The sequence below is a fragment of the Phoenix dactylifera genome, chromosome 10 (assembly GCF_051530095.1).
Source record: "Phoenix dactylifera cultivar Ajwa chromosome 10, Ajwa_hap1_PhDact_Kaust_v1.1, whole genome shotgun sequence".
Taxonomy (NCBI): domain Eukaryota; kingdom Viridiplantae; phylum Streptophyta; class Magnoliopsida; order Arecales; family Arecaceae; genus Phoenix; species Phoenix dactylifera.
In genome coordinates this window covers 4,530,001-4,547,500 of record NC_143199.1, presented here as the reverse complement: position 1 = coordinate 4,547,500, position 17,500 = coordinate 4,530,001, and the positions used below count along the sequence as shown (strand labels likewise).

Below are 17,500 nucleotides of genomic sequence, written 5' to 3'. Positions count from 1 at the left end.
TGGGTACAGGGATGCGGGGGCGGAGGGCCCCCGGATCGATAAATCCACCGCATCCGCGAGAGCCCACGGAGACCAGAGCAGCCGGATGGAACGGGAGGCCACGGAGGGACTCCCGACCAAGCGCGCTCGAGGGCCGAAGGAGGGCCGCCCCCCGCCGCAGCGAAGGCGAGGGGTTCGGAAGAGGCACATGGGACGCCGACGTGTCCCCCACGAGGGGGGTAGGCCGCACGGGCAAACCAACGGATCGCAACGGGGCACAAAAGAGGCCCACCGAGCAGGAGTGAAGGGAAGCACCCAGCGGCGGTTGGCTGCAGCGAGGCAGGGAGCCCGCCGCGGGATGCGTAACCGAGACCGCTCACGCGCCGACACGATCGCGGCCGCGTCGCTCCCCGCACGACCATCCCCCACGCGCGGAGCCTTTCGGCCCGGACACGCATGAAGGAGGGGTCGCCATCAGGGCGCCGACAGCGGAGCATCGCCGAGCACGAGATACCGCGAAGACCAAGGGACTCATTTGGAAAGGCTACGGGCCTTGGAGGCCAAACCACACACAGCCGAGCCAAGCTCAGCACCATCGGGCGCGGCCCCAACGCGCCAATCCAAACCGACGGGCCAGACCGTGCCCGCCCCCAAGAAACGGACTCCGAGAGCGCCCCCGAGATTCGGCCCAAGTGCGACCGACATTCGACCCACGGGCGGTCGAGCCCGGCCGCGCGCGCAACCGGCCGCGCGCGGCCCCTGGTGCCCGCCCGCCCGCGCGAGGCGGGGCGCTCGAAGGCGCGCAGGGCCGGGCGGCAGGCCCCGCGCGCGCGCCCGCGCCCGAACGCTCGGCGGAGCAAGGGCCCGGGCGCCGTGCCGCGCGCGCACCAGAAAGAACGAACATGAGCGCGCCCGCCCGGGCCAGGGCCCTGGCGCGACGGCCGCGCGACGGCCCGAGCGCCCCCGCCGCGCGCGAGCGCCCGCGCGCCGCTCGGCCGGGGGCGCCCGGCCCTGCGCAGAACCGAGCGACCACGCCGCGGACGCGCGAGCGCCCAGGCGCGACAGCGGGACGGCGCGCGCGTCCGAGAGGCCGATCGGCCTAGCGCGCCCGTCCTTGCGCGAACCCGGGCAACGGCCCGCCCGCCCGCGCGGCCCGGCCTGTTGCGGACCTCCCTCATACACCACCATCAAATTCCACCACCAAGGAGAGGTCCGGGCTCGGAAGCTACCGAAGGAGGGTCCTACCAAGACCAAGATCAAGGATCGAGCCAACTACTTGTTTGGAGGGACGGCCAAGCCTTGGCCAAGCCCCTTCACGCTTGGCCAAGCCTCGGCCGAGCATCTTCACACTTGGCCGAACCTTGGCCAAGCACCCCGACATTCGGCCCGCCGCGCGCCCGACGACGCCCGCGCTCGCCCGCATGCATCCGCGGTCGTCCGCGCCCGCCGCGTGCCCGACATCGCCCGCGCGCACCGGGCCCATACCATCAATGCCAAGCCTCGGCCAAGCACGCCCAACCTTGGCCGAGCATGCCGCGCACATGTCCAAGCCTCGGCCGAGCCTTCCTACACTTGGCCAAGCCTTGGCCAACCTCCTTTGCACTTGGCCAAGCCTTGGCCAAACCAAGGCTCCCAATGCTTGGCCAAGCATGTCCAAGGTCGGCCAAGACAAGGCCAAGCATGCCAAAGGCACGGCACACCCATGCGCGACACAAGCCGCGCCCGTGCATGCCCGCCGCACGCGCCCGTGAGCCCCCAGGCCGCGGCCCTGCGCGCCTGCGCGCGCCCAGGCAGCGCCAGCGCGCGCCCAGGCCCTGGCCGCGCGCGCCCAGGCCCTGGCCGCGCGCGTCCAGGCCGCGCGCGCGCAGGCCGCGCCCGTCCGCCCGCTGGGTGCGCCCGCCCGCGCGCTGGCCGCGCCCGCCCGCGCGCTGGCCGCGCCCGCCCGCGCGCTGGCCACGCCCGCCCGCGCGCGTCCGCTACCGGGCGAGGTTCGGCCGCCCGAACCTCGCCGCACGCGCCCGTCCGCGCTCGCCCAGGCGCGCCCGCCTGCGCGTGCCCCGCGCCCGCCTGCGCGCGCCCACGCGCGCCCGACAGGCGCCTGCGCGCGCCGTCTGCGCGCGCCGCCTGCGCGCCCACGCGCGCCCGCCCGACAGCGGCCTGCGCGCGCCGCCTGCCGCGCCGCCTGCCGCGCGCCCTGCCGCGCCGCCTGCCGCGCGCCCTGCCGCGCCGCCTGCCGCGCGCCTGCGGCGCGCCTGCCGCGCGCCTGCCGCGCCGCCTGCCGCGCGCCTGCCGCGCCCCTGCCGCGCGCCTGCCGCGCGCCCTGCCGCGCCCTGCCGCGCGCCTGCCGCGCGCCCTGCCCCGCCCTGCCGCAGGCCCTGCCGCGCGCCTGCAGCGCCCTGCCGCGCGCCTGCCACGCCGCCTGCCGCGCCCTGCCGCGCGCCGCGCCTCGGCGCCCGTGCCGCGCCCTGCCAGCGCCCTGCCGCGCCCTGCCAGCGCCCTGCCGCGCGCCTGCAGCGCCCTGCCGCGCCCCTGCCGCGCCCCAGCGCCCCTGCAGCGCCCCTGCCGCGCGCCCAGAGGCCCTGCCGCACGCCCAGGCGCCCTGCCAGCCAGCCCTGCCGTGCCAGACGCCCAGCCAGCGCCCAGCCAGGCCCTGCCGACCAGCCAGCGCCCTGCCAGCCGTGCCCAGGTCCTGCCAGCCGCCTGCCTGCCCCCTGCCAAGGCCACAGCCCAGCCAGCCAAGGGCCAGCCCAGCCAGCAGCCTATGCCCAAGGCTTGGCCATGCCTTGGCCAAGCCTTTGGCCCTACTTGTGCCATGAAGACCCCTATGCCTTGGCCACTCTTGGGCCACTTGGAGAGCACTATAAATGGGAGGGAATGAGGGTCTTTGGGGGATCTTTTTGGTCATCTTGGGAGTTCACTTGTATTTCGGCCTAAGGGCTTGGGAGGGCTTTGCCCCTATGTATTCGGTCCTAGAGTTTCTCTAAGGACTTGGGCTAGTGAGAACCCATCATAGTTCCACTAGATTAAGCTTGTAGCTTCATTTTGGGAATAGAATCAACCTTAATCTTTCCTCCACAAATACTTGCATTGTTTGGTTGTTTCATTCAAGCCAAGGGTCGGGCCAAGCTGCAGCCAGTAGGCCCTCCCCTTGCCTTGATTTCCTTGGTTACTAAGTGCTCGGCACACAACCGGCGTTACCCGTTCGGCCCGCGTTTCTTCAATTCTAAGGCGTCCGCAAGGAGCCAAGGTGCGAGGCTTGGTGTGGCGGCTCGGGGCCGAGAGACGCCCTCCAACAATGGTGCTTTCATTGAGAGGGTTTCATTAGGAAGATCTCTTCCTAAGAGGTAACGCCTACAACTCTAATAAATTTCAAATTTTATTTTGGGTTAATATGGTAAACATAATGGAGAGTGAGGCTTGTTTGATGAGGGCAAATGAGACCCTAGCCAAAATTGGAATGAATCTAAGGGCTAGGGAGGAAAGAGAGAGAAAAGATGAATATATGAGGGTGAGAGAAGAAAGAAGAAAAGAAGAGAGAAAAAGAGAGAAAGAAGTGAGGAGAAATGAACATTGGTCGCACGCCTCTCGGCGGGGCCAAGTGGAGGATCGAGAAGAAAGGAAAAGAGAAGAAAAGAAAAGAGAAGAAAAGAAAAGAGAAGAAAAGAGAAGAGAAGAAAAGAAAGAGAGTTGGTGGAGAGAAGAAGAAAAAAGAGGAGAGTATAGGAGTGCTCAAGGAGCAAGTAGCTATGCTAGCCGCCATGGGGAGCATGGCTATGGAGAAAGAAGGTGGAGAGAGGGCCAATTAAAGATGATAAAAAGGGAGTTAGAGGAGGCCCGAACATGTTTGAAGCTTGGGGCAAGCCATGAGCATATCATCAAGAAGAAGCAAGAAGAGATAGTGCAAACATGCATCGAAGAGAAATTCAACAAGCATGCATCTTCTTCCTTGCAACCGCAAACTCCTTCCGAAGACAAAGAAGAGGTTGAAAATGGCAAAAGGGACCAACCCAACGAAGTCAAGAGCTTGCCAAAGGAAGAGCCACAAGTCATTGAAGAAAGGGAAGAGCTTGAACATGATGATGAGGCCGGAAATAGTTCAAAAGAGGAGGAGGCCGAGCCCCCTTTGCATGCCTTGCAAAGATCGTCCATTCTTCAAGCTACAACAAAAGAGGTACCTTGGCCTTACTTGACAAAGTTTACTTCCTTTGATAATATTTTGGTTCCTTCTCAACCCATGGAGCAACACAAGGAACATGTGGAGGTTGTGTTGTCCATTTTGGATGAACACCACTTCCACATCATGCTCACAAAGAATTCCCCCGATGGTATTCAAACTTTATCCTTGAGGACAAGGATAGTTTTCAAGGGAGGGGGAATGTTGCGGACCTCCCTCATACACCACCATCAAATTCCACCACCAAGGAGAGGTCCGGGCTCGGAAGCTACCGAAGGAGGGTCCTACCAAGACCAAGATCAAGGATCGAGCCAACTACTTGTTTGGAGGGACGGCCAAGCCTTGGCCAAGCCCCTTCACGCTTGGCCAAGCCTCGGCCGAGCATCTTCACACTTGGCCGAACCTTGGCCAAGCACCCCGACATTCGGCCCGCCGCGCGCCCGACGACGCCCGCGCTCGCCCGCATGCATCCGCGGTCGTCCGCGCCCGCCGCGTGCCCGACATCGCCCGCGCGCACCGGGCCCATACCATCAATGCCAAGCCTCGGCCAAGCACGCCCAACCTTGGCCGAGCATGCCGCGCACATGTCCAAGCCTCGGCCGAGCCTTCCTACACTTGGCCAAGCCTTGGCCAACCTCCTTTGCACTTGGCCAAGCCTTGGCCAAACCAAGGCTCCCAATGCTTGGCCAAGCATGTCCAAGGTCGGCCAAGACAAGGCCAAGCATGCCAAAGGCACGGCACACCCATGCGCGACACAAGCCGCGCCCGTGCATGCCCGCCGCACGCGCCCGTGAGCCCCCAGGCCGCGGCCCTGCGCGCCTGCGCGCGCCCAGGCAGCGCCAGCGCGCGCCCAGGCCCTGGCCGCGCGCGCCCAGGCCCTGGCCGCGCGCGTCCAGGCCGCGCGCGCGCAGGCCGCGCCCGTCCGCCCGCTGGGTGCGCCCGCCCGCGCGCTGGCCGCGCCCGCCCGCGCGCTGGCCGCGCCCGCCCGCGCGCTGGCCACGCCCGCCCGCGCGCGTCCGCTACCGGGCGAGGTTCGGCCGCCCGAACCTCGCCGCACGCGCCCGTCCGCGCTCGCCCAGGCGCGCCCGCCTGCGCGTGCCCCGCGCCCGCCTGCGCGCGCCCACGCGCGCCCGACAGGCGCCTGCGCGCGCCGTCTGCGCGCGCCGCCTGCGCGCCCACGCGCGCCCGCCCGACAGCGGCCTGCGCGCGCCGCCTGCCGCGCCGCCTGCCGCGCGCCCTGCCGCGCCGCCTGCCGCGCGCCCTGCCGCGCCGCCTGCCGCGCGCCTGCGGCGCGCCTGCCGCGCGCCTGCCGCGCCGCCTGCCGCGCGCCTGCCGCGCCCCTGCCGCGCGCCTGCCGCGCGCCCTGCCGCGCCCTGCCGCGCGCCTGCCGCGCGCCCTGCCCCGCCCTGCCGCAGGCCCTGCCGCGCGCCTGCAGCGCCCTGCCGCGCGCCTGCCACGCCGCCTGCCGCGCCCTGCCGCGCGCCGCGCCTCGGCGCCCGTGCCGCGCCCTGCCAGCGCCCTGCCGCGCCCTGCCAGCGCCCTGCCGCGCGCCTGCAGCGCCCTGCCGCGCCCCTGCCGCGCCCCAGCGCCCCTGCAGCGCCCCTGCCGCGCGCCCAGAGGCCCTGCCGCACGCCCAGGCGCCCTGCCAGCCAGCCCTGCCGTGCCAGACGCCCAGCCAGCGCCCAGCCAGGCCCTGCCGACCAGCCAGCGCCCTGCCAGCCGTGCCCAGGTCCTGCCAGCCGCCTGCCTGCCCCCTGCCAAGGCCACAGCCCAGCCAGCCAAGGGCCAGCCCAGCCAGCAGCCTATGCCCAAGGCTTGGCCATGCCTTGGCCAAGCCTTTGGCCCTACTTGTGCCATGAAGACCCCTATGCCTTGGCCACTCTTGGGCCACTTGGAGAGCACTATAAATGGGAGGGAATGAGGGTCTTTGGGGGATCTTTTTGGTCATCTTGGGAGTTCACTTGTATTTCGGCCTAAGGGCTTGGGAGGGCTTTGCCCCTATGTATTCGGTCCTAGAGTTTCTCTAAGGACTTGGGCTAGTGAGAACCCATCATAGTTCCACTAGATTAAGCTTGTAGCTTCATTTTGGGAATAGAATCAACCTTAATCTTTCCTCCACAAATACTTGCATTGTTTGGTTGTTTCATTCAAGCCAAGGGTCGGGCCAAGCTGCAGCCAGTAGGCCCTCCCCTTGCCTTGATTTCCTTGGTTACTAAGTGCTCGGCACACAACCGGCGTTACCCGTTCGGCCCGCGTTTCTTCAATTCTAAGGCGTCCGCAAGGAGCCAAGGTGCGAGGCTTGGTGTGGCGGCTCGGGGCCGAGAGACGCCCTCCAACACGGCCGCCCGCGCGACGCGCCCATCCGCGCGGGCCAAATGCGCAGAACCGAGCGACCACGCCGCGGCCGCGCGCGCGCCAAGGCGCGGGAGCACGACGAAGCGCGCGCCCGAGCGGCCGATCGGCCCAGCGCGCCCGTCCTTGCGCGTCACCGGCCAACGGCCCCGCGCACGCGCGGCGCGCCCGCCCGCGCGGCGCGACCATCCGCGCTGGGCGACGGGCTCGGGCGGAAGGCCCGCCCAGGCAGGACACACCCCCTTACCTCCCCAGCGGGGCATCCTCCGAAGGCCCACCCCAAGGGCTCCAGCGAATCGAGGAGCATTGCACACGGAAACGGCCCGGACGCGAGTCCCGGTCGCACGGGGTGCGCATCCGGAACGTCCGGGACGCGCTTCCCGGGAGGGCCGATGGAGGGAGCCGAAGTGGCGCACGGCCGCCGGGCACGGACGGCCGAAGGCAGCGCCCGTGCGCCGGGAAGTCGGCAGGCGCGTGCCGGCTCCGTCGGGGACGAAATGTGCCGGGCAAGTCCGCCGCGAGGCAACGGTCCTGTGCGGAGTGGAGCGGAAGGCCCGCCGCGGCGGCAGCAGACCCCCCCTCCCTACCACCCCGGCGGGGCATCCGCCCAAAGCCCACCCCAAGCGTTCCAAAGTACCGAGGAGCGTTGCAAACGGGAACGGCCCGGACACGCGACCCGGTCGCACGGGATGCGCGTCCCGGTCGCACGGGTCGCGCGTCCCGGGAGGGCCGACGGACGAAGCCGAAGTGGCGCACGGCCGCCGCGCACGGACGGCCGGCGGCGGCGCCCGTGCGCCGGAAAGTCGTCGGGCGCGCGACGGCTCCGTCGGGGACGAACGGTGCCGGGCACGACCGCCGCGAGGCAACGGACTTGTGCGGAGGGGGGCGGAAGGCCCGCCGCGGCGGCGCCAGCCCCCCCTCCCTACCACCCCGACGGGGCATCCGCCCAAAGCCCACCCCAAGCGTTCCAAAGTACCGAGGAGCGTTGCAAACGGGAACCGCCCGGACACGCGTCCCGGTCGCACGGGATGCGCGTCCCGGTCGCACGGGTCGCGCGTCCCGGGAGGGCCGACGGAGGAAGCCGGCGCACGGCCGCCGCGCGGACGGCCGTGTTGCGGACCTCCCTCATACACCACCATCAAATTCCACCACCAAGGAGAGGTCCGGGCTCGGAAGCTACCGAAGGAGGGTCCTACCAAGACCAAGATCAAGGATCGAGCCAACTACCTGTTTGGAGGGACGGCCAAGCCTTGGCCAAGCCCCTTCACGCTTGGCCAAGCCTCGGCCGAGCATCTTCACACTTGGCCGAACCTTGGCCAAGCACCCCGACATTCGGCCCGCCGCGCGCCCGACGACGCCCGCGCTCGCCCGCATGCATCCGCGGTCGTCCGCGCCCGCCGCGTGCCCGACATCGCCCGCGCGCACCGGGCCCATACCATCAATGCCAAGCCTCGGCCAAGCACGCCCAACCTTGGCCGAGCATGCCGCGCACATGTCCAAGCCTCGGCCGAGCCTTCCTACACTTGGCCAAGCCTTGGCCAACCTCCTTTGCACTTGGCCAAGCCTTGGCCAAACCAAGGCTCCCAATGCTTGGCCAAGCATGTCCAAGGTCGGCCAAGACAAGGCCAAGCATGCCAAAGGCACGGCACACCCATGCGCGACACAAGCCGCGCCCGTGCATGCCCGCCGCACGCGCCCGTGAGCCCCCAGGCCGCGGCCCTGCGCGCCTGCGCGCGCCCAGGCAGCGCCAGCGCGCGCCCAGGCCCTGGCCGCGCGCGCCCAGGCCCTGGCCGCGCGCGTCCAGGCCGCGCGCGCGCAGGCCGCGCCCGTCCGCCCGCGCGCTGGCCGCGCCCGCCCGCGCGCTGGCCGCGTCCGCCCGCGCGCTGGCCACGCCCGCCCGCGCGCGTCCGCTACCGGGCGAGGTTCGGCCGCCCGAACCTCGCCGCACGCGCCCGTCCGCGCTCGCCCAGGCGCGCCCGCCTGCGCGTGCCCCGCGCCCGCCTGCGCGCGCCCACGCGCGCCCGACAGGCGCCTGCGCGCGCCGTCTGCGCGCGCCGCCTGCGCGCCCACGCGCGCCCGCCCGACAGCGGCCTGCGCGCGCCGCCTGCCGCGCGCCCTGCCGCGCCGCCTGCCGCGCGCCCTGCCGCGCCGCCTGCCGCGCGCCCTGCCGCGCCGCCTGCCGCGCGCCTGCGGCGCGCCTGCCGCGCGCCTGCCGCGCCGCCTGCCGCGCGCCTGCCGCGCCCCTGCCGCGCGCCTGCCGCGCGCCCTGCCGCGCCCTGCCGCGCGCCTGCCGCGCGCCCTGCCCCGCCCTGCCGCAGGCCCTGCCGCGCGCCTGCAGCGCCCTGCCGCGCGCCTGCCACGCCGCCTGCCGCGCCCTGCCGCGCGCCGCGCCTCGGCGCCCGTGCCGCGCCCTGCCAGCGCCCTGCCGCGCCCTGCCAGCGCCCTGCCGCGCCCCTGCCGCGCCCCAGCGCCCCTGCAGCGCCCCTGCCGCGCGCCCAGAGGCCCTGCCGCACGCCCAGGCGCCCTGCCAGCCAGCCCTGCCGTGCCAGACGCCCAGCCAGCGCCCAGCCAGGCCCTGCCGACCAGCCAGCGCCCTGCCAGCCGTGCCCAGGTCCTGCCAGCCGCCTGCCTGCCCCCTGCCAAGGCCACAGCCCAGCCAGCCAAGGGCCAGCCCAGCCAGCAGCCTATGCCCAAGGCTTGGCCATGCCTTGGCCAAGCCTTTGGCCCTACTTGTGCCATGAAGACCCCTATGCCTTGGCCACTCTTGGGCCACTTGGAGAGCACTATAAATGGGAGGGAATGAGGGTCTTTGAAGGATCTTTGGTCATCTTGGGAGTTCACTTGTATTTCGGCCTAAGGGCTTGGGAGGGCTTTGTCCCTATGTATTCGGTCCTAGAGTTTCTCTAAGGACTTGGGCTAGTGAGAACCCATCATAGTTCCACTAGATTAAGCTTGTAGCTTCATTTTGGGAATAGAATCAACCTTAATCTTTCCTCCACAAATACTTGCATTGTTTGGTTGTTTCATTCAAGCCAAGGGTCGGGCCAAGCTGCAGCCAGTAGGCCCTCCCCTTGCCTTGATTTCCTTGGTTACTAAGTGCTCGGCACACAACCGGCGTTACCCGTTCGGCCCGCGTTTCTTCAATTCTAAGGCGTCCGCAAGGAGCCAAGGTGCGAGGCTTGGTGTGGCGGCTCGGGGCCGAGAGACGCCCTCCAACAATGGTGCTTTCATTGAGAGGTTTCATTAGGAAGTTTTCTTCCTAAGAGGTAACGCCTACAACTCCAAAAAAAAAAAATTTCAAATTCTATTGTGGAGTAAATATGGTAAACATTATGGAGGAGAGTGAGGCATGTTTGAAGAGGGCGAATGTGACCCTAGCCAAGATTAGAGAAAATCTAAGGGTTAGGGAAGAGGGAGAGAGAAAAGATGAGTATAAGAGGATGAGAGAAGAAAGAAGAAGAGAAGAGAGAAAAAGGGAGAAAGAAGTGAGGAGAAATGAACATTGGTCGCACGCCTCTCGGCGGGGCCAAGTGGAGGATCGAGAAGAAAGGAAAAGAGAAGAAAAGAAAAGAGAAGAAAAGAGAAGAGAAGAAAAGAAAGAGAGTTGGTGGAGAGAAGAAGAAAAAAGAGGAGAGTATAGGAGTGCTCAAGGAGCAAGTAGCTATGCTAGCCGCCATGGGGAGCATGGCTATGGAGAAAGAAGGTGGAGAGAGGGCCAATTAAAGATGATAAAAAGGGAGTTAGAGGAGGCCCGAACATGTTTGAAGCTTGGGGCAAGCCATGAGCATATCATCAAGAAGAAGCAAGAAGAGATAGTGCAAACATGCATCGAAGAGAAATTCAACAAGCATGCATCTTCTTCCTTGCAACCGCAAACCCCTTCCGAAGACAAAGAAGAGGTTGAAAATGGCAAAAGGGACCAACCCAACGAAGTCAAGAGCTTGCCAAAGGAAGAGCCACAAGTCATTGAAGAAAGGGAAGAGCTTGAACATGATGATGAGGCCGGAAGTAGTTCAAAAGAGGAGGAGGCCGAGCCCCCTTTGCATGCCTTGCAAAGATCGTCCATTCTTCAAGCTACAACAAAAGAGGTACCTTGGCCTTACTTGACAAAGTTTACTTCCTTTGATAATATTTTGGTTCCTTCTCAACCCATGGAGCAACACAAGGAACATGTGGAGGTTGTGTTGTCCATTTTGGATGAACACCACTTCCACATCATGCTCACAAAGAATTCCCCCGATGGTATTCAAACTTTATCCTTGAGGACAAGGATAGTTTTCAAGGGAGGGGGAATGTTGCGGACCTCCCTCATACACCACCATCAAATTCCACCACCAAGGAGAGGTCCGGGCTCGGAAGCTACCGAAGGAGGGTCCTACCAAGACCAAGATCAAGGATCGAGCCAACTACCTGTTTGGAGGGACGGCCAAGCCTTGGCCAAGCCCCTTCACGCTTGGCCAAGCCTCGGCCGAGCATCTTCACACTTGGCCGAACCTTGGCCAAGCACCCCGACATTCGGCCCGCCGCGCGCCCGACGACGCCCGCGCTCGCCCGCATGCATCCGCGGTCGTCCGCGCCCGCCGCGTGCCCGACATCGCCCGCGCGCACCGGGCCCATACCATCAATGCCAAGCCTCGGCCAAGCACGCCCAACCTTGGCCGAGCATGCCGCGCACATGTCCAAGCCTCGGCCGAGCCTTCCTACACTTGGCCAAGCCTTGGCCAACCTCCTTTGCACTTGGCCAAGCCTTGGCCAAACCAAGGCTCCCAATGCTTGGCCAAGCATGTCCAAGGTCGGCCAAGACAAGGCCAAGCATGCCAAAGGCACGGCACACCCATGCGCGACACAAGCCGCGCCCGTGCATGCCCGCCGCACGCGCCCGTGAGCCCCCAGGCCGCGGCCCTGCGCGCCTGCGCGCGCCCAGGCAGCGCCAGCGCGCGCCCAGGCCCTGGCCGCGCGCGCCCAGGCCCTGGCCGCGCGCGTCCAGGCCGCGCGCGCGCAGGCCGCGCCCGTCCGCCCGCTGGGCGCGCCCGCCCGCGCGCTGGCCGCGCCCGCCCGCGCGCTGGCCGCGTCCGCCCGCGCGCTGGCCACGCCCGCCCGCGCGCGTCCGCTACCGGGCGAGGTTCGGCCGCCCGAACCTCGCCGCACGCGCCCGTCCGCGCTCGCCCAGGCGCGCCCGCCTGCGCGTGCCCCGCGCCCGCCTGCGCGCGCCCACGCGCGCCCGACAGGCGCCTGCGCGCGCCGTCTGCGCGCGCCGCCTGCGCGCCCACGCGCGCCCGCCCGACAGCGGCCTGCGCGCGCCGCCTGCCGCGCGCCCTGCCGCGCCGCCTGCCGCGCGCCCTGCCGCGCCGCCTGCCGCGCGCCTGCCGCGCGCCTGCCGCGCGCCTGCGGCGCGCCTGCCGCGCGCCTGCCGCGCCGCCTGCCGCGCGCCTGCCGCGCCCCTGCCGCGCGCCCTGCCGCGCCCTGCCGCGCCCTGCCGCGCGCCCTGCCCCGCCCTGCCGCAGGCCCTGCCGCGCGCCTGCAGCGCCCTGCCGCGCGCCTGCCACGCCGCCTGCCGCGCCCTGCCGCGCGCCGCGCCTCGGCGCCCGTGCCGCGCCCTGCCAGCGCCCTGCCGCGCCCTGCCAGCGCCCTGCCGCGCGCCTGCAGCGCCCTGCCGCGCCCCTGCCGCGCCCCAGCGCCCCTGCCGCGCGCCCAGAGGCCCTGCCGCACGCCCAGGCGCCCTGCCAGCCAGCCCTGCCGTGCCAGACGCCCAGCCAGCGCCCAGCCAGGCCCTGCCGACCAGCCAGCGCCCTGCCAGCCGTGCCCAGGTCCTGCCAGCCGCCTGCCTGCCCCCTGCCAAGGCCACAGCCCAGCCAGCCAAGGGCCAGCCCAGCCAGCAGCCTATGCCCAAGGCTTGGCCATGCCTTGGCCAAGCCTTTGGCCCTACTTGTGCCATGAAGACCCCTATGCCTTGGCCACTCTTGGGCCACTTGGAGAGCACTATAAATGGGAGGGAATGAGGGTCTTTGAAGGATCTTTGGTCATCTTGGGAGTTCACTTGTATTTCGGCCTAAGGGCTTGGGAGGGCTTTGTCCCTATGTATTCGGTCCTAGAGTTTCTCTAAGGACTTGGGCTAGTGAGAACCCATCATAGTTCCACTAGATTAAGCTTGTAGCTTCATTTTGGGAATAGAATCAACCTTAATCTTTCCTCCACAAATACTTGCATTGTTTGGTTGTTTCATTCAAGCCAAGGGTCGGGCCAAGCTGCAGCCAGTAGGCCCTCCCCTTGCCTTGATTTCCTTGGTTACTAAGTGCTCGGCACACAACCGGCGTTACCCGTTCGGCCCGCGTTTCTTCAATTCTAAGGCGTCCGCAAGGAGCCAAGGTGCGAGGCTTGGTGTGGCGGCTCGGGGCCGAGAGACGCCCTCCAACAGGCCGGCGGGGGCGCCCATGCGCCGGGGCCTCGGCGGGCGCGGGCCGGCTCCCTCGGGGACGAACGGTGCCGGGCCCGCCCGCCGCGAGGCGACGGACTTGTGCGGAGTGGAGCGGAAGTCCCGCCGCGGCAGCAGCAGCCCCCCCTCCCTACCACCCCGGCGGGGCATCCGCCCAAGGCCCACCCCAAGCGTTCCAAAGTACCGAGGAGCGTTGCAAACGGGAACGGCCCGGACACGCGTCCCGGTCTCACGGGATGCGCGTCCCGGTCGCACGGGTCGCGCATCCCGGGAGGGCCGACGGAGGAAGCCGGCGCACGGCCGCCGCGCGGACGGCCGGCGGCGGCGCCCATGCGCCGGGGCCTCGGCGGGCGCGTGCCGGCTCCCTCGGGGACGAACGGTGCCGGGCGCGCCCGCCGCGAGGCGACGGACTTGTGCGGAGTGGAGCGGAAGTCCCGCCGCGGCAGCAGCAGCCCCCCCTCCCTACCACCCCGGCGGGGCATCCGCCCAAGGCCCACCCCAAGCGTTCCAAAGTACCGAGGAGCGTTGCAAACGGGAACGGCCCGGACACGCGTCCCGGTCTCACGGGATGCGCGTCCCGGTCGCACGGGTCGCGCATCCCGGGAGGGCCGACGGAGGAAGCCGGCGCACGGCCGCCGCGCGGACGGCCGGCGGCGGCGCCCATGCGCCGGGGCCTCGGCGGGCGCGTGCCGGCTCCCTCGGGGACGAACGGTGCCGGGCGCGCCCGCCGCGAGGCGACGGACTTGTGCGGAGTGGAGCGGAAGTCCCGCCGCGGCAGCAGCCGCCCCCCCTCCCTACCACCCCGGCGGGGCATCCGCCCAAAGCCCACCCCAAGCGTTCCAAAGTACCGAGGAGCGTTGCAAACGGGAACGGCCCGGACACGCGTCCCGGTCGCACGGGAGGCGCGTCCCGGTCGCACGGGTCGCGCGTCCCGGGAGGACAGACCGAGCAAGCCGAGGTGCCGCTCACGGCCGCCGCGAGGGACGTACGGCGCCGGCGCCCGCGCCCCGTGGCACGGCCTAGAGCGTGCCCCCCTGCCACCCCATCGGGGCATCGGCGCAAAGCCCACCGCGGGGTAGATAACCGAAGGCAACGAGGGACGGTGGATGCACATATCCGAGCAGTGGCGATAGGGCCGGAGGGAGCACCGACAGGGCCGTGAGATTTTAAAGTACCGAGGGAATTTGCAAACCGGGCCCGCCCCTCCCCCCGTCCATCGCACGCCGATCGGGGGTCCGGCGCCCCGCGGGGGGCTGCCGGCATGCGCTCCCGATGCAGGCATCGACGAGCCGCCCGCGACCTCCACTCGGGTCCGAGCCCCCAAGCGCGGATGCCGAAACGCGCCGGCCGCGGCAGCCCCACCCCTGCCACCCCATCGGGGCATCGGCGCAAGGCCCACCCTGGGGTAGATAACCGAAGGCAACGAGGGACGGTGGATGCACATATCCGAGCAATAGCGATAGGGCCGGAGCGAAGACCGAGGGGGTCGGGGGGTTTTAATGTTCCGAGGGAAGTTGGAAACGGGGCCCGCCCGGACGCCCGTCCCTCGCACGCCGATCGGGGGTCCCGCACCCCGCGGGGGGCTGCCGGCATGCGCCCCTAGTACAAGCATCGACGAGTCGCCCGCGACCTCCACTCGGATCCGGCGGCGCACGCGCGGATGGCGAAACGCGGCGGCCGCGGCTGCAGCCCCCCTACCACCCCGTTGGCGCGTCGGCGCAAAGCCCACCCCGGGGAGGATAACCGAAGGCGACGAGGGACGATGCATGCACATATCCGAGCAAATACCGAGAGGGTCGGGGGGAAGACCGAGAGGCAAGGAAAGACCGAGAGGCAAGGGGTGTTTAGAGTACCGAGGGAAGTTGCGAAAGGGGCCCGCCCGGACGCTCGCCGCTCGCAGGCGATCCGGCGGGGCGCACGGAGGGCGCCGCCCATCGCCGGAGCTTGCTCGGTCATCTCTGCCGCACGGACACGTAAGCGCCGCCGCGCAAGGTTCGGCCGGCGGGGCGGACGGTTCGCCGCCGCAGGCCTTTCCCGCAGCCGGAACGTGGGCCCGGCGTTGCGCGCCGGCGGGCCGCGCAATCCGCCGGGGCGCACGGCGGGCGCCGCCCGTCGCCGGGGCTTCGCTCGGTCATCTCGGCCGCACGGACACGTGCGCGCAGCCGCGGAAGGTTCGGCCGGCGGGGCGGACGGTTCGCCGACGCAGGCCTCTCCCGCGGTCGGAACGCGGGACCGGCGTTGCGCGCCGGCGGAAGGCGCGATCCGGCAGGGCGCACGGCGGGCGCCGCCCGGGCTTCGCTCGGTCATCTCGGCCGCACGGACACGTGCGCGCCGCCCATCGCCGGGGCTTCGCTCGGTCATCTCGGCCGCGCCGCCACGTGCGCGCCGCCGCGGAAGGCTTGGCCGGCCGGGCGGACGGTTCGCCGCCGCAGGCCTTTCCCGCAGCATGCGCCCCTTCGCCCGAACGACCGCGGGACTCCGGTACGGCCTAGCCGTCGGCCGCCCGGCTGCAAGCCGTCGGGGCCGCTCGATCCCCGTCGCGTGCCGGCCGCCGCTCGGGCCAGCCGGCCGGCTGCCGCACGTAACCTCTGACCTCATCAGCGGTCGATCCGCACCGCGCTGGTCTTCGGTGCGGACCCGTCGGGGCCGTGCCGCGCCGGCCGTCGCATCCGGTTCCGCAGGCGCCGCCCGGTTGCCTCCCGCCCTCGTGCGCTCGCGCCGGCCGGGCGACGCGGTGCCCGCGGGACTCGGGCATGGTTGAGCCGTCGGCCGCCCGGCGGCATGCCGCCGCCGCTCCGCGCCGCGTGCCGGCTGCGCTCCTCCCCGCGCCCGTCCGCGGGCGGGCCCGCCGCCGCTCGCGCCGGCCGGGCGACGCGGTGCCCGCGGGACTCGGGCATGGTTGAGCCGTCGGCCGCCCGGCGGCATGCCGCCGCCGCTCCGCGCCGCGTGCCGGCTGCGCTCCTCCCCGCGCCCGTCCGCGGGCGGGCCCGCCGCCGCTCGCGCCGGCCGGGCGACGCGGTGCCCGCGGGACTCGGGCACGGTTGAGCCGACGGCCGCCCGGCGGCATGCCGCCGCCGCTCCGCGCCGCGTGCCGGCTGCGCTCCTCCCCGCGCCCGTCCGTGGGCGGGCCCGCCGCCGCTCGGCCTAGCCCCCCGGCTGCCGCACGTAACCTGCGACCTCGTCGGCGCTGGATGCGCGTCGTGACAGTTTTCGGTGGGGCGCCGCGGAGGCGCCGGGGGCCCATGCGACGGGCCAGGGGGCGAACGGAGGGCTCGGTCAGCCCTAACAGGGGACCGGCGACAAAGGAGCGGTCGCGCAAAGCTTCGTAAGGGACCCAGACGACGGGCCTACCGATCCGAAGCACCGCGCACGGACGCGCAGCGGGCCCACGACGGGCCGACACGGAAGGCCCGCCGCCAAGGCCGCAAAACCGACAAAGGAACCCACGGGGACGCACCAGAGCGGGCAAAGCTTTCACCGAACGGGACGGGACCGAGCCCCCGCAACAGGCGAGGGCGACGGATCCGACCAAGTAAGGCCGATCCCGCTCCACGCACGCGCGGCCGCAGGAACTTCGTGAGGGACGGGACGACCGGCCGACCGAACCGAAGCGCCGCGCACGGCCGCCGCGAGGGCCGGCCGGAGGCATAGACCGAGCGCCGCGCCAGCGGAAGGAGCGTGCCGGCTCCGTCGGGGACCACCTGCGCACGGTCCGTCCGAGCGAGCCGACGGACCGGCGCGGAAGGCCCGGCGCCGAGCCCGCAAAACCGACAAAGGAACCCACAGGGACGCACCAAAGCGGCCCAAGATTTCACCGAGACGGGACCGAGCCCACGCAACATGCGATGGCGACGGATCGGACCACGTAAGGCCGATCCAACTCCGCGCGCGCGCGGCCGCGAGCACTTCGTGAGGGACAGGAAGACCGGCCGACCGAACCGAAGCGCCGCGCACGGCCGCCACAAGGGCCGGCTGGAGGCATAGACCGAGAGCCGCACCAGCGGAAGGAGCGTGCCGGCTCCGTCGTGGGCCAACTCCGCGGGGCCCATCCGAGCGAGCCGACGGGCCGGCGCGGAAGGCCCGGCCGAACCCGCAAAACCGACAAAGGAACCCACAGGGACGCACCAGAGCGGACAAAGATTCGGGGCCGCCCTCCCTCACCGAACAGGACGGGACCGAGCCCACGGAACATGCGAGGGCGAAGGATCGGACCAAGTAAGGCCGATCCAACTCCGCGCGCGCGCGGCCGCGAACACTTCATGAGGGACGGGAAGACCGGCCGACCGATCCGAAGCACCGCGCACGGCCGCCGCAAGGGCCGACCGAAGGAATAGACCGAGCGCCGCACCAGCGGAAGGAGCGTGCCGGCTCCGTCGTGGGCCAACTCCGCGGGGCCCATCCGAGCGAGCCGACGGGCCGGCACGGAAGGCCCGGCCGAACCCGCAAAACCGACAAAGGAACCCACAGGGACGCACCAGAGCGGACAAAGATTTCACCGAACGGGACGGGACCGAGCCCACGCAACATGCGAGGGCGAAGGATCGGACCAAGTAAGGCCGATC

At 69.9% G+C, this 17,500-nt stretch overlaps 1 non-coding gene across 1 annotated transcript in view; it reads right to left on the bottom strand.

Annotated features, from left to right (window-relative positions):
* Positions 1 to 62, bottom strand: part of LOC149752510 (25S ribosomal RNA) — a 3,358-nt gene extending 3,296 nt beyond the window's left edge. The window contains exon 1 of the ribosomal RNA XR_016397390.1: positions 1 to 62. This exon is cut by the window's left edge and continues 3,296 nt beyond it. This is a non-coding gene — a ribosomal RNA (25S ribosomal RNA).
* Positions 63 to 17,500: the final 17,438 nt, after the last annotated feature.